The sequence below is a fragment of the Halichoerus grypus genome, chromosome 3, assembly GCF_964656455.1.
Source record: "Halichoerus grypus chromosome 3, mHalGry1.hap1.1, whole genome shotgun sequence".
Taxonomy (NCBI): domain Eukaryota; kingdom Metazoa; phylum Chordata; class Mammalia; order Carnivora; family Phocidae; genus Halichoerus; species Halichoerus grypus.
Genome location: NC_135714.1, coordinates 171,402,326 through 171,419,162, shown reverse-complemented (window position 1 = coordinate 171,419,162; position 16,837 = coordinate 171,402,326). Strand labels below are relative to the sequence as shown.

At 38.5% G+C, this 16,837-nt stretch overlaps 1 protein-coding gene across 5 annotated transcripts in view; it reads right to left on the bottom strand.

The window, feature by feature from the left end:
• The window catches only part of ZMAT4 (zinc finger matrin-type 4), a 354,366-nt gene that overhangs the window by 4,702 nt on the left and 332,827 nt on the right, over positions 1-16,837 (bottom strand). The window lies entirely within an intron of this gene.

The window sequence follows — 16,837 nt, the reverse complement described above, 5'->3', positions numbered from 1 at the left end:
TCGGCTCAGGTCATGATCCCAGGGTGCTGGGATCGAGTCCCACATCAGGCTCCCTGCTCAGCGGGAAGCCTGCTTCTCCCTCTCCCACTCCTCCTGCTTGTGTTCCCTCTCTCGCTGTGTCTTTCTCTGTCAAATACATAAATAAAATCTTAAAAAAAAAAGTAAAGCTGAATTTATATGATGAATCTTTTACATTCTAAGTAACCTGTAAATATAATAACTCAATTATCAATGCCATCTCTATGTATGTACAAGAAAATATATGTCTCAATCCTGTCATACCAGACACTAAATTCATTCTGAAAGTTCTTAAGATGAAAATGACAAATTGGTTTTTATTTATGGTGGACTGCATATACCCATCCTTAAGTTTCAGATATAATGACTTGTAGAACCCTCTTGGTGGGAGGAAGAACAACATTATAGCATTTAGATTTCAGATTATTGTTATAAACCACATTCTCAATTCATTCAGAATTTTCCTTGTTAGAGAAATGGGAAAAATATTTTCTGGCTTTACTCTCAAAAAGTATTGATTAAAATTAAATAGGTTACTAATCCTTAAAGTTTTTGGTTTTGTTTTTCTTTAAGATAAGAAGATACTACCATTTATTGCATGCCTACTATGTGTCAAGAACTGCATATGATTTTACTTATAATTGAATCCCCACAACCACCTTTAATTTGGATGTCATTTCTTCCCATTTTAACAGTGAGAACACTGAGGCTTAAATTGGCTAAGTGAATGGCACATGTTCACACAGCTGCTTAGGGGTGGGGGCTGAGCCCTCGGAAAGATGAGAATCAAAAGGCTTGTTGACATTCCGTGCAGGGAATTTCTGCCACAGAATAGAACATGTCCTCTAGCTGCATGTGAGGCTACCAAAACAGTCTCAGCTCATAGTCGACAATTATCCTTAAAGCTATATTTTTAGGGGGGGGGCAAAAGTGCAGGAGCAGGTTAGAATCCTCACATAGATTCTCCTATCCTTCATCACTAAGAGCTAAATATCGTAGTGGAAATCTGGTAAATGAAAATTCACAAGCTACAAAGGAAAACTCTGTCACTCACCTAGAAGCACACAGCGTATCTTAAAATTTTATTTTCCAAAATAAGTGCTGTCACAGAATATTCTTAGGATGCAGATAAGAGTTTGACTGTTGTTGTATAATGCAAACCAGAAGAAAATGGAAACTACATGCATTTCTAGGTTAAAAAGAATTGCTTTGGAATTTTGCCTTTGAATGACCCTGATAAGCACAGCCACTTTTAAATGGTTGTTATAAAAAGAAAAATCCTGTTTTGGAATCCCATATTCAGTTTCTGCTCCATCCGGTCATGACCTGAGGAAATTCTACAGTCCTTGTTATTTTTGTGTGTTAATGTGACATAAAAGTTGAAAGTTCTCAAGAAGCAAACAAGTATAATCTTATTTTTATAAATTGCAAAGATCAACACTTTTCAAATTAAAATGAGTTTAAAGTGTCATATCTCCTTGTAACAGTGACAGGACCAAACACACACGCAGCTGAGCAGTCTTCAGTTATGATTACATCATTAGAGGAAACTAAACGAGGTTTGTTTTTTCTTTAACTTATAGTAAAAGTGGTATATTAAGAACTTAATCCCATAATGAGCAAAAATATCACACTCATCCTTTTTATAGTCAGAATAATTATTCAGATCCTTTCTGAACACAGAAGTAATGACAAATTAAAATGTCTTTCAATTCCATATAGCTTTTATAATTATTCATCCGTTACTCTTATTATTGCTGAAAAGGCTCCTTCATATTTTAGTCAGCATCCCATTTGATACAAAAGAACATGGAAAATTTTACTGCTATTAATAAATATGCAGCCATCCAATCCAAGAAGAAAATTCTTTTTCATCTGAGAGATAAGCTGCATAATTCATGTATTTTCAGAAATTTCTTTAAATAGAAAATTGAAGAAAGGCATAGGGAAAAAAGAATTCATTATACAGTTTCCATTTGTGGTGAGGGACAGTCTCTGTTCTCAGAGTCTGAAATTTAATTCAATTTGAAGAGACTTTCAACTGCATTATATATGTACAAACACACTCATAGAGCTCACTTTATTTTTGACATATATCATCATAAAAATGATACAACATAGCTGCCACTTCACTTAAAATAAATGTTACTGAAGGTCACTAGGTACTTTTCTTTGGGTCTTGAAATGCAGTTAGAAAAACTTACAGCAATTTGGAAGGGGTACCTTCCGTTTTCCAAAGAGAGAAATGTCCATGTCCATGAACTGGGGGGCTCCCTGTGACTCTGTGAGCTCCAGCCCCTGTAGGAGCTCCTCCCAGACAGAGACTTAATGGCCTTGCAGGGTAGGTCTGCATTCTGAATGAGAAGCACATTTGCAGGACCAGTTAAGTTAAAAGGCTTCTCTTCGTACTAGCTGTCCTTTTGCCCATTCAGACCTGGAAGTTTCAGAGAGGGTGGTGCTCCAAACTGGGCATGAGGTAGTAGTCTTATGTACACTGGTAAGGACTTCTTCTTCTTCTTCTTCTTTTTTTTTTTTTGTAATTGAAGTACAGCTGACACACAGTGTTACGTTAGTTTCAGGTGTACAACCTAGGGATTCAACAACTCTACACATGCTGTGCTCACCACAAGTGTAGCTGCCATCTGTCACCATACAAGACTAGTACGACACCATTGACTAGATTCACTACGCTCTACCTTTCATCCCTGTGACTTATTCATTCCATACCTGGAAGCCTGTACCTCCCACTCCCCGTCACCCATTTTGCACATCCCCCCTCCATCCTCCCTTCTGGCAACCACCAGTTTGTTCTATTTATGGCTCTGTTTCTGCTTTAAAAAAAATTTATTTGTTTGTTTTTTAGATTCCACATATAAATGAAATCATATGGTATTTGTCTTTTTCTTTCAGACTTATTTCACTTAGCAATACCTTCTAGGTCTACCCATATTGTCACAAATGGCAAGATCTCATTCTTTTTACCTAAAAAGCAGTCTTCATTACCAAGATTGAACTATTTTCACCATGGAAAATCACCAGAAATGTATGCAGTCTTCCTGAGATGTTATCAAGGTTGGGGAGAAGGGTGGGGAATATGTTTTGACCAGTGTGTTTGGAGATGGCTGCTGGAGAAAAATTGATGTGTTTGTCCCGCACTGAATTTAAACTGTTCAATAAGCCAATTAAAAAACAAAGCAGGATATCCTCAGCCGTGATGAAGCCTGGTGTCTGAAACCCAGAGAGCAAGTTAACAGGGACATGAGAAACGAAATCATGGACCATGGCCTCTATGAAATAATGTGGCCAGAATGTGTTAGGTTTGTTGGATGAGGAGCTATGTTCTAGACACTTTCCACACACATGCTGCTGAACAGTCATGACTTCAAATGTGTTCAATCTACTGCCTGAGATGTGCCATGAATGATACCCAAGGACTTGTCATCTTTGCTCAGTTTATTACCATAGGACACAGATAACCCAAATTAAACTAGATTTCCCAAATCAAGCTTCTCCTAATTTCTATTCTTTCTTTTCCTGCATTACCTAACCCAACAAATAAGAGCTCAAGGCAGAAATTCAGTGTTTTCCCAGGCTTGTTTCTTTTTCTCCTCCATCCCATAACCAGTCAGCCACAAGTCTTATTGGCCTCCTATTTCATTCTGAAATGAGTCATGTCCTCTGCACCCCAGGCCCATGCCCGATTCCAGGCCCTTGACATGCCACTTGGCTTCTCTCTGGCATCTTTGCAACCAGCTCTGCTGCATCATCACACTGGTATTGTAGTGCTTCACTGGGTTCCCACCACCTACTGGAAAAAAATGTAATACACAAAGGTCATTTGTGATGAGACCACCGTCTTCTCCTCCAGCTCCATCTTTTTGTCAGTGATCCCTGTATCACACTTAACTCCCATCACAGAGAGTTACTTGAGGTTGTTGAACCTGCCATGCTCCCATGTGCTTCTACAGTTTGCACAGGCTCATCCTTCACCCCTGGGCTTCTCCAGCTTTTCCCAGTCCTCTTAGCAGAAGCATGCTTCCTTAAAATATCCTTTCCTGAACTTACCTGGACCCAACCAAATGCATTTGGAATGTTTTGAGCAGCCACTAGGGAATAGAGAACAAAACCTCAAGAAAATGCCCAAGCCACAGCAAGTGATCAGTAAACTGCTATGCTTCAGACAAGGGGTGCAATGCGTCTTGCTTCTGAGAATGGTGAAAGGCAGGGGAATGAGGGGGGCTGGAGAAGAAAGAGGAGAAGAGAAAAAAAATGTGGGAGAAAAGATGAAATGTGGAGAGAATGGAACCTGGAAAATGGATTTGTTCTGTGCATGGTGCTACCTCTGGATGATGCCCTAATCTTTGAAATTCGTCTAGACAAATAAAATACTTGCAAAATGTTAATTGTTAGTGGAAGTTGATGCAGTCTGAGTGATGTGGGGTGGGGGTGGAGGGGAGAAGCACTCAAATGCGCAGGGGAGAAAGATGTAGAAAGACCACAAGACACTGGGAGTTAAAAGCAAAGGCAGGACTTTGGATCTTAACAGATTGCTGTAAATTTTGTTGGGTAGCCCCATGCCAAACCAAGAGGACTGAAAGTGGGCTGGAGTTCAGCCGGCACCACTAACATATAGGTAGCGCAAGATGAATTTCTCCAAATCCTTCCGGGAAAAACAAATCCTATATATTTATAACCCACTGAATAAAGAAATCATTTAAGAAAATTCAAGCTAATTCAGAGAAAAGTCAGATATTATGAACATCCAAGAAGCTGTGAATATTCAAAAGTACAGAATATTTAAAATGAATGCAAGTCCATCACTTCCTAATACACAAAGACTAGCAAAACTGACAAGAATGATTTGTAATTAACTTACCAAAACACCTAAGAAAACAAGCCTCCTCCGTTTATATAGAACTTGCATTGTTTATATGCAAATGAATGCTCCTAAAGTGCTTGAGAACAATTTATTCCCTTAAGAAGGCAAATATTCTCTCTATAATCTTGTTTACACTATTCATTTGCTTTGCAAAACATTTTTCATAAAATCACAAAATAATGAAATGTTAGAGGCAGAAGCACCCCAGGGGTTGTATAGGAAAGTCCAAAGTCCTCATTTTATAGATGAAAAATTCAATGGAGCCCCTGACACACCTGTATAACCCTAGCATTTCTGAGGTCCACATCCTCACACCCCAGACCCCCTTACTGGGGGGATTCCACTCCTCCTACAGTGGGGTTCTAGTCACAGCTGGGGCAGATGCAAACAGAGCAAGGAAGCTGAAAAGCACTAGGCTTTGTGGCATCATCAGGACCCATCAGCCTCCTAGATCTAGGTGAGAACCCAGTACCCCTTTTCCATTCACTTACAGATCTGGAGGCCTGGTTAGTCCTGGTTTGTTTTAAGCCTCAGCTCCTACTTTGTCTCCTGCAGGAAATTCTTCCTGATGCCCTTTTCCCTAGCCTGTCTCAGTTAGGGCCCATTCTAAGTGCTTTCCTCTACTGTTTCTCTAACCACATCATATTGCCATCTTTTGCTTACTGTCTGTCCTCCCTCCAAAGAAGCCTGGGACTTGATTTCTGTATTTTCAATGCTTGCAATAAGGCCTGACACAGAATCAATGCATAACCTTCTCCAAATAAACACAAGAGGCCAGAAAAGGAATCAGTTGGCACATTGGGAAGAAGCCTAATACCCAGATACTCACATTCCTCAGTTCCCTGTCCTATATCTTGGGCAAATCCACTTCCAGCCTTCATTTACAGAAAAGAAAAGTAACTAAGAATTCAAAGCATCTCTATTCTTATCTCTGTCTACTATTCTTATAGATTCAAAGGGCTTCCAATTTAAAGTTAGAAAACTTGATTTTAAACTCCAACACCTGTTATCACTAGTTGGATATTTATGTACCAAGTTTTTAACTTTATTTAGTGTCAGCTTATCCATCCAAAAAACAAAGACGTCAATAGTATCTTCCACACGGGAGTGTCATGAGGATTAAATGAGATAGTATCTGTGAATATGTCCAGTTACTACAAAAAATTTAGAGATTCTTCTGTCCTTATCCTTACTCTTAATCACTTGAAAGGAAATTTCTGAGGTAGCCATTACATAATAAAGAATTTGTTTTTTTTGTCCCAGGTTCCTGGGGTGGAGATAAGCCCTTGGAATTTCCCAATTGTTAGGAGTGTCTTTACTTTTTGGTTTTGGTTTTTGTTTTTAACATACACGAAGTGACGTTTGGCTTTTTTCCCTGTGTGTACTTATTTATTTATTTATTTATTTTTAAGTAAAATATAATTGACATACAATATTATATTAGATCCAGGTGGACAATATATACATCATGAAATGCTCACCATGATACAAATAGTTACCTTCTCTCACCATAAAGTATAGTCAATTCATCTATGATAAAGGAGGTGATAGCATACAATGGGGAAGAACAAAGCTGGAGGGGTCAGCATTTCAGGTTTCAAGATACATTACAAAGCTGTAGTCATCAACATAGTATGTATGGTATTAGCACAAAAATAGACACATAGATAAATGGAACAGAATAGAGAGCCCAGAAATAAACCCATATTGTTATGGTCAATTAATCTATAGCAAAGGAAGCAAGAATATACAGTAAATAAATAGTGTTGGGAAAACTGGACAGCTACCTGCAAGAGTGACACTGGACCACCTTCTTACTCCATACATAAAAATAAACTCAAAATGGATTAGAGGCTTAAATGTGGTGCCTGAAACCATAAAACTCCCAGAAGAAAACCTAGGCAGTAATCTCTTTGACATCAGCCATAGAAACTTTTTTCTGGCTCTGTCTCCTCAGAGCAAGGGAAACAAAAGCAAAAATAAACAATTAGGACTACATCAAACTAAAAAGCTTTTGCACAGGAAGAAGGACATCAATAAAATGACAGGAGTGCCTTTGTTATTCATAGTGGGCCCTGACAGCTTATGCTAATGAGGTGACTCATAGTGAGTCCCTACATAATTTCAAGATGGAGACTGGCCATGCTGGAAAGATCCACCATGTGATTAGTGGGTTGAGGCTTTGAGCCAAATGACATCATGATCTCTGTAGAGGGGAGGAGGGGCTGAAGATGGCCAGTCATGTGGCCAAGGATTTAATCTATCATTTATCATAAGTAACAGAATCCCAGTAAAAACTCTGGACACTGAAGTTGTCAGAGAAGGAGCTCTACCATCAAATGCCAGACCTCAAATCCCACAGGCTGCTATGAAGTTCAAATAAGTTAGTACACATAGAAGTATGATGTACCTCGTCCATATGGAACAACAAATCAATGTTGTCTCTTATTATCATTACTAGTACTAGTATTACTCTGCTCCATGGGCCCCTGCTTTAGGCTCATTAGATTACTGTGTCTTATGTAATTGGCAGAAAGAGAGACAGGGTGTTGAAGTAAGATATGGTTTCTGGAACCCAAGGGAAGCTCTGGTTCTACATGTTTCCAGTGTAGGTGAAGAATCATGGAAAACAATGGCATACAACACAAAGATAGTGGGGGAAGGATGAATGCTAATATTTGATGCGTGCACAATGTTCCCTCCTGCCAAAAAAAGAGGCTAAAATGGTCCAGACTGTACTGTCCACTATCTTACCCAGTAGCTACATGTGGCCATTTAAATGTAAGATAATTAAAATTAAATACAATTAAAATTTCAGTTCCTCAGTCACACTGGCCATATTTTAAGTACTCCATAGCCACATGTGGCTAGTGGCTACTACATTGTATAGAATAGAGACAAATCATTTCCATCATCACAGGGGGTTCTATTGGACAGTGCTGGTCTAGAAACACCAAAAGTATCTGATATGCTTTCAAATATAAACCATAGTTCCTTTATATGTTCTTTTATGTATATTTATACATACATATACAATTGCATATATTATGTATATATATGTATGTATATATAATTCAAGTATAATTAACATATATTGGTATATTAGTTTCAGGTGTACAACATAACGATTCAACAATTCTATACATTACTCAGTGCTCATCATGATAAGTGTACTCTTTCTTTTTAAAGATTTTATTTATTTTTTATATTTTATTTTATTATGTTAATCACCATACAATACATCATTAGTTTTTGATGTAGTGATCCACGATTCATTGTTTTCATATAACACCCAGTGCTCCATGCAGTACATGCCCTCCTTAATACCCATCACCAGGTTAACACATCCCCCCACGCCCCTCCCCTCTAAAATCCTCAGTTTGTTTCTCAGAGTCCAGTCTCTCATGGTTCATCTCTCCCTCCGATCTTCCCCCCTTCATTTTTCCCTTCCTTCTCCTAATGTCCTCCATGCTATTCCTTATGTTCCACAAATAAGTGAAACCATATGATAATTGACTTTCTCTGCTTGACTTCTTTCACTTAGCATAATCTCCTCCAGTCCCATCCATGTTGATGCAAAAGTTGGGTATTCATCCTTTCTGATGGCTGAGTAATATTCCACTGTATATATGGACCACATCTTCTTTATCCATTCATCTGTTGAAGGGCATCTCGGCTCTTTCCACAATTTGGCTATTGTGGACATTGTTGCTATGAACATTGGGGTGCATATGGCCCTTCTTTTCACTACATCTGTGTCTTTGGGGTAAATACCCAGGAGTGCAATTGCTGGGTCATAGGGTAGCTCTATTTTTAATTTTCTGAGGCACCTCCACACTGTTTTCCAAAGTGGCTGTACCAACTTGCATTCCCACCAATAGTGTAAGAGGGTTCCCCTTTCTCCAGAACCTCTCCAACATTTGCTGTTTCTTGCCTTGTCAATTTTTGCCATTCTAACTGGTGTAAGGTGGAATTTTGGTGTGGTTTTGATTTGAATTTCCCTGATGGCTAATGATGATGAACATTTTTTCATGTGTCTGTTAGCCATTTGTATGTCTTCTTTGGAGAACCATTTGTATGGTCTTTTGCCCATTTTTTGACTTGTTTTTGGGGTGTTGAGTTTGAGAAGTTCTTTATAGATCTTGGATACCAGCCCTTCATCTGTAGTGTCATGTGCAAATATCTTCTCCCATTCTGTAGGTTGCCTCTTTGTTTTGTTGACTGTTTCCTTTGCTGTGCAGAAGATTTTTATCTTGATGAAGTCCCAAATGTTCATTTTTGCTTTTGTTTCACTAGGCTTTGGAGATGTATCTTGAAAGAAGTTGCTGTGGCCGATGTCAAAGACGTTACTGCCTATGTTCTCCTCTAGGATTTTGATGGATTCCTGTCTCACATTGAGGTCTTTCATCCATTTTGAGTTTATCTTTGTGTATGGTGTTAGAGAATGGTCAAGTTTCATTCTTCTGCATGTGGCTGTCCAATTTTCCCAGCACCATTTATTGAAAAGACTGTCTTTTTCCATTGCATATTTTTTCCTGCTTTGTCGAAGATTATTTGACCATAGAGTTGAGGGTCCATATCTGGGTTCTCTATTCTGTTCCATTGGTCTATATGTCTGTTTTTGTGCCAGTACCATGCTGTCTTGGTGATCACAGCTTTGTAATATAGCTTGAAATCCGACAACGTGATGCCCCCAGCTTTGTTTTTCTTTTTCAACATTTCCTTGGCAATTCGGGGTCTTTTCTGATTCCATACAAATTTTAGGATTGTTTGTTCCAGCACTTTGAAAAATGTCATTGGAATTTTGATCGGGATGGCATTGAAGGTATAGGTTGCTCTGGGTAGCATAGACATTTTAACAATGTTTATTCTTCCGATCCATGAGCATGGAATGTTTTTCCATCTTTTTGCATCTTCTTCAATTTCTTTCATGACTGTTCTGTAGTTCCTAGAGTATAGATCCTTTACCTCTTTGGTTAGGTTTATTCCGAGGTATCTTATGGTTTTTTGCACTATTGTAAATGGAATCAATTCTCTAATTTCTCTTTCTACAGTTGCCTTGTTAGTGTATAAGAAAGCAACTGATTTCTGTGCATTGATTTTGTATCCTGCCACATTACTGAATTGCTGTATGAGTTCTAGTAATTTGGGGGTGGATTCTTTTGGATTTTCCACATAAAGAATCATGTCATCTGTGAAAAGTGAGAGTTTGACTTCTTTGCCAATTTGAATACATTTTATTTTCTTTTGTTGTCTGATTGCTGTTGCTAGGACTTCTAGTACTATGTTGAACAATAGTGGTGAGAGTGGGCATCCTTGATGTGTTCCTGATCTTAAGGGAAAGGCTCTCAGCTTTTCCCCATTGAGGATGATATTCACTGTGGGTTCTTCATAGATGGATTTTATGAACTTGAGGAATGTTCCCTCTATCCCTATACTCTGAAGAGTTTTAATCAGGAAAGGATGCTGTATTTTGTCAAATGCTTTTTCTGCATCAATTGAGAGGACCATATGGTTCTTCTCTCTCCTCTTATTAATGTGTTCTATTACATTGATTGATTGATTTATGAATGTTGAAGCACCCTTGCATCCCAGGGATAAATCCCACTTGGTCGTGGTGAATGACCTATTTAATGTATCATTGGATCCTATTAGCTAGGATTTTGTTGAGGATTTTGGAATCCATATTCATCAGAGATATCGGTCTGAAATTCTTTTTGATGGGGTATTTGCCTGGTTTGGGGACTAAGGTAATGCTGGCCTAATAGAATGAGTCTGGAAGCTTTCCTTCTGTTTCTGTTTTTTTTTGAAACAGCTTCAGGAGAATAGGTATTATTTCTTCTTTGAATGTTTGGTAGAATTCTCCAGGGAATCCATCAGGCCCCGGACTCTTGCTTCTTGGAAGGTTTTTGATCACTGCTTCAATCTCATTACTGGTTATTGGCCTATTCAATTGTCAATTTCTTCCCATTTCAGTCTTGGGAGTTTACAGGTTTCCAGGGAGGCATCCATTTCATCCAGGTTGCTCAGCTTATTGGCATATAGTTGTTGATAATAATTTCTAATCATTGTTTGTATTTCTCTGGTGTTAGTCCTGATCTCTCCCTTTCCATTTACAATTTTATTAATTTGGGTCCTTTCTCATTTCTTTTGGATAAGCCTGGCCCGTGGTTTATTGATCTCATTAATTCTTTCAAAGAACCAGTTTCTAGTTTTGTTGATCTGATCTACTGTGTTTCTGGTTTCTAATTCATTGATCTCTGCTCTAATCTTAATTATTTCTCTTCTAATGCATGGCTTAGGCATTGTTTGTTGCTTTCTCTCTAGTTCCTTAAGGTGTAGAGTTAGTTGGTGAATTTGGGATTTTTCTATTTTTTTGAGTGAGGCTTGGATGGCTATGTATTTCCCCCTTAGGACCGCCTTTGCAGTATCCCATAGGTTTTGGACCGATGTGTTTTTGTTCTTATTGGTTTCCATGAATTGTTTAAGTTCTTCTTTGATTTCCTGGTTGACCCAAACATTCTTGAGCAGAGTGGTCTTTAGATTCCAAGTGTTCGAATTTCTGCCAATTTTTTTCTTGTGATTGAGTTCCAGTTTTAGAGCATTGTGGTCTGAGAATATGCAGGGAATAATCTCAATCTTTTGGTATCGGTTGAGACCTGATTTGTGACCCAGTATATGGTCTATTCTGGAGAAAGTTCCATGTGCTCCTGAGAAGAATGAGTATTCTGTTGTTTTAGGGTGGAATGTTCTGTATATATCTATGAGGTCCATCTGGTCCAGTATGTCATTCAAAGCTCTTGTTTCTTTGTTGATTTTCTGCTTAGATGATCTGTCCATTGCTGAGAGCGGAGTATTGAGGTCTCCTACAATTAACGTATTGTTATCAATATGACTCTTTATTTTGGTTAACAGTTGGCTTATGTAGATGGCTGCTCCCATGTTGGGGGCATAGATATTTACAATTGTTAGATCTTCTTGTTGGATAGACCCTTTAAGAATGATATAGTGTCCTTCTGTGTCTCTAACTACAGTCTTTAGTTTAAAATCTAATTTGTCTAAGAATTGCTACCCCAGCTTTCTTTTGAGGTCCGTTGTTGGCATGGAAGATGGATCGCCATCCCTTCACTTTCAGTCTGGATGTATCTTTAGGTTCAGAATCAGTCTCTTGTAGACAGCATATGGATGGGTCCTGTCTTTTTATCCAATCTGCAACTCTGTGCTGTTTTATGGGAACATTTGGGCCATTCACGTTGAGAGTGATTATTGAAAGATATGAATTAATTGTCATCATGTTGCCTGTGAAGACATTGTTTTTATAGATTATCCCTGTAAATTCCTTTTCTATATTACTCTTGGGGTCTTTCTCCTTTTATAGAACCCCCCTTAATATTTCTTGCAGGGCCATCTTAGTGGTCACATATTCTTTCCGTTTCTGCTGGTTTTGGAAGCTCTGCATCTCTCCATCCATTCTAAATGACAGCCTTGCCGGATAAAATATTCTTGGCTGCATGTTCTTCTCGTTTAGTACCCTGAATATGTTTTGCCAGGCCTTTCTGGCTTGCCAGGTCTCTGTGGATAGGTCTGACGTTTTTCTGATGTTCCTCCCTCTGTATGTAAGGAATCTCTTCCCCCTAACTGCCCTTAAGATGGTTTCCTTGGTTCTAAGATTTGCGAGTTTTACTATTACATGCTGGGGTGTTGGCCTGTTTTCCTTGATCTTGGGAGGGGTCCTCTCTGCCTCTAGGACACAAATGTTTGATTCATTCCCCAGATTAGGGAAGTTCTCAGCTACGATTTGCTCAAGATATATATCTTCTAGTCCTCTCTCTCTCTCTACCCCCTCAGGGATTCCAATAATTCAGACATTGGAACGTTTCATGGCGTCACTTATTTCTCTGATTCTATTTTCATGGATTCTGAGTTGTTTTTCCCTGGCCTCCTCTTTTCCCTTTCTATTAATTGGTCTTCTAGGTCACTAATTCGTTCTTCTGCCTCGCTTACCCTAGCTGTTAGATTATCTAGATTAGATTGGATCTCATTGATATCATTTTTAAGTTCTGCCAATTCAGCTTTCATTTCTGCCCTTAGAGACTCTATGTTGCCATTAATTGATTTCTCCATTCTAGCTATTGTCTTCAAAATTTCCAGCCTGAATTCCATCTCCGACATCTTGGTTATATCTGAATCCATTTGTAAATCTGTGGCATAAGTCATAGTCTCTGAGTCTTTCCTATTTTGGGGGTTCCTCCTCCTAGTCATTCTTTTGAGGGGTGGTTGAGGGAATGTATAGAGTGCAAATTATTCACCACAACCCAAGCAAGATGCACCTGCTTTCTAGGGATCTTAGGGTTGCTGGACTCTTGTTTTCCCAGCCTGCCTTCTGGGAAAGGGGACTGCCATGCTGTTACTCAGGCAACCCTGTTTGGGCAGAGTTGCCCTGCCCTCTGTGGCAGGGGATGGGCTCAGTGAAAACCAGGTTTGGGGGGCTTTTGTTCTCTGGATGTTTTCCCTGGTGGCTTTCCTCATCTCTTCCAAGAGTCAGAGCAGAAGAGACTGTTTCCAACCCTCTGCCTCAGAGCAGAGAGACTGCAGTCTGTTCTTCAGTGAGCTCTCCAGGTCGCACTATCTCTGTTTCTGTCTGTGCTGCTATAAACTTTAGTCCTGGGTTGTGCGCCCCTCAGCAGCGCTCCCAGTCCTCGCCTCCAGGTTGGGGCACGTCTCTGCCATTTGTGCTTCTAAAACTGCCAGCCGCCCCCAGTTCAAACGCATGGCCCTGCCACTTCAGGTTTCTGTCCGGGGGGCTGCCCTAAAGTCATTTCCCTGCCACTACCGGTCTGCAAGTCTGTGCCCCATCCCCAGCGCGGGAGGCTATCACTCGCTGGCAGTGTAGAATCCCGATGGCTCGGCTTCCTCCCCCTTCTGTTTATCCTCCGATATGTGCCCACGGAGTCATGGCTCCCCGCTTCGTACCTCGAAACCAACCGCCTGCGATATTCTGTTTGTAGAGATCCAGATCTATCTTCTCACATCTCAGGCTGATTTCATGGGTGTTCAGAGTGGTCTGGTAGATATCCAGCTCAATTCTGGGGACCGGTTGCAATAGGGTCCCCTATTCCTCTGCCATCTTTTCTCCTATTTATTTATTTTAGAGAGAGAGTGCACACAGAGGGGGAGGTCGAAGGAGAGAGAGAATCCCAAGCAGACCCCACACCAAGCATGGAGACTGACATGGGCTCCTCGATCTCACAACGCTGAGATCATGACCTGAGCTGAAACCAAGAGTCTGATGATTAACCAACTGAGCCACCCATGCACCCCTGATGATAAGTGTACTCTTAATCCCTTTCACCTATTCATCGATTTTTTCACCCACCTCCCTTCTGGAAACCACCAGTTTATTCTCTATATTTTTTGTTTGTCTCTTTCTTTTATTTGTTCATTTAATTTGTTTCTTAAATTCCACATATGAGTAAAAGCATATAATATTTGTCTTTGACTGACTCATTTCACTTGTTTAGCATTATACCCTCTAAATCCACCCATGTTGTTGCAAATGAAAAGATTTCATCCATTTCCATGGCTGAATAATATTCCATTGTGTGTGTATATATATACAGATATATATACACACACACCATATCTTCTTTATCCATCATCTATGGTATTTTTATTTTTAATTTCTTCAGGAAACTCCACAGTTTTCCACAGCAGCTGCACCAGTTTACATGCCCACTAACAGTGAACAAGGGTTCCTTTTTCTCTACATCCTCACAAACACTTGCTCTTGTTATGTTATTGTTCCTGTGTTTTTCATTTTAGCCATTCTGATAGGTGTGAGGTGATATCTCATTGTTGTTTTGATTTGCATTTCCCTGATGATTAGTGATGTTGAGCATGTTTTCATGTATCTGTTGGACATCTGTATGTCTTCTTTATAAAAAGGTATATTCATGTCCTCTGCACATTTTTAATTGGATTTTTTTTTTTTTTTTTTTGGTGTTGATGTATACGTTCTCTATATATTTTGGATATTAACCCCTTATCAGATATATCATTTGCAAATACCTTTTCACATTCAGTAGGTTGCCTTTTTGTTTAGTTGATGGTCTCCTTTGCTGTGCAAAAGCTTTTCATTTTGGTATAGTCCAAATAGTTTAATTTTGCTTTTGTTTCCCTTGCCAAAGAAGACATATGTAAAATATTGTTTCTATGGCTGATATCAAAGTCATTACCGTCTACGTTTTCTTCTGGGATTTTTATGGTTTCAAGTCTCACATTTATGTCTTTAATCTATTTTGAGTTTATTTTTATGTATGACATAAAAAAGTGGTCCAGTTTTATTCTTTTGCAGGTAGCTGTCCAATTTTCCCAAAGTCGTTTGTTGACAAGGCTTTTTCCCATTGTATATTCTTGACTCCTTTATTGTAGATTAATTAATCATAGATGTGTGGGCTTATTTCTGGGCTTTCTATTCTGTTATACTGATTTAGGTGTCTATTTTTGTGCCAGTGCCATACTGTTTTGATTACTACAGCTTTGTAGTATATCTTGAGATCTGGGATTGTGGTACCTCAAGTTTTGTTCTTCTTTTTCAATATTACTTTGGCTATTTGGGGTCTTTTGTGGTTCCATACAAATTTTAGGATTATTGTTCTAGTTCTGTGAAAAATGTTCACGTTTTGATAGAGATTGCTTTAAATCTGTAGATTGCTTTGGGTGGTACAGACATTTTAACAATATTGGTTCTCTTAATTCATGAGCATGGAATATTTCTCCTTTTGTTTATGCCATCTTCAATTTCTTTCATCAGTGTTTTATAGTTTTTGGAATACAGGACTTTCACCTCCTTCGTTAAATTTATTCCTAGGTATGTTATTCTTTGTGATACAATTGCAAATGGGTTTTTTTTTAATTTATCTTTCTGCTACTTCATTATGAGAGTATAAAAATGTAACAGATTTCTGTATATTGATTTTGTGTCCTGTGACTTTACTGAATTCATTCATCAGTTCTAGTAATTTGTGGTAGTGTCTTAGGGTTTTCTCTGCATAGTATCACGTCATCTGCAAATAGTGAAAGTTTTACTTTTTTACCAATTTGGATGCCTTTTATTTCTTTTTCTTGTCTCATTGCTGTGGCTAAGACTTCCAGTACTATGTTGAATAAAAGTGGTGAGAGTGGACATCCTTGTCTTATTCCTGATGTTAGAGGAAAAGCTCTTAATTTTTTATCATTGAGTATGATGTTAGCTGTGGGTTTTTCATTTATGGCCTTTATTAATTGAGGTATGTTCCTTCTAATTCTACTTTGTTGAAAGTTTTTATCATGAATATCTGTTGTACTTTGTCAAAAGATTTTTCTGCATCTAGTGAGATAATCATATGGTCTTATGTCCTTTCTCTTATTAATGTGATGTATCATGTTGATTGATTTGCAAATATTGAACCACCCTTGTATCCTTTGAATAAATCCCACTTGATTGTGGTGAATGATTTTTTTAATGTATTGCTGGATTTGGTTTGCTAGTATTTTGTTGGGGATTTTTGCATCTATGTTCATCAGAGATATTGGACTATAGGTTTCTCTTTTTTTAGTGTCTATCTGGTTTTGGTATCAGGGTAATTCTGGCTTCATGGAATGAATTTGGAAGCTTTCTTTCCTCTTCTAATTTTCAGAATAGTTTAAGAAGAATACGTATTAACTCTTCTTTAAATGTATGGTTGACTTCACCTGTGAAGTCATCTGTTCCTGGACTTTTGTTTGTTGAGATTTTTTGATTACTGATTCAATTTTATTGCTAATAATCAGTCTGTTCAAATTTTCTATTTCTTCCTGATTTGGTTTTGGAAGGTTAAATGTTTCCAGGAATTTATCAATTTCTTCTACATTGTCCAAATATTAGCATATAATTTTTCATGTAAAATATATAATCCTTTA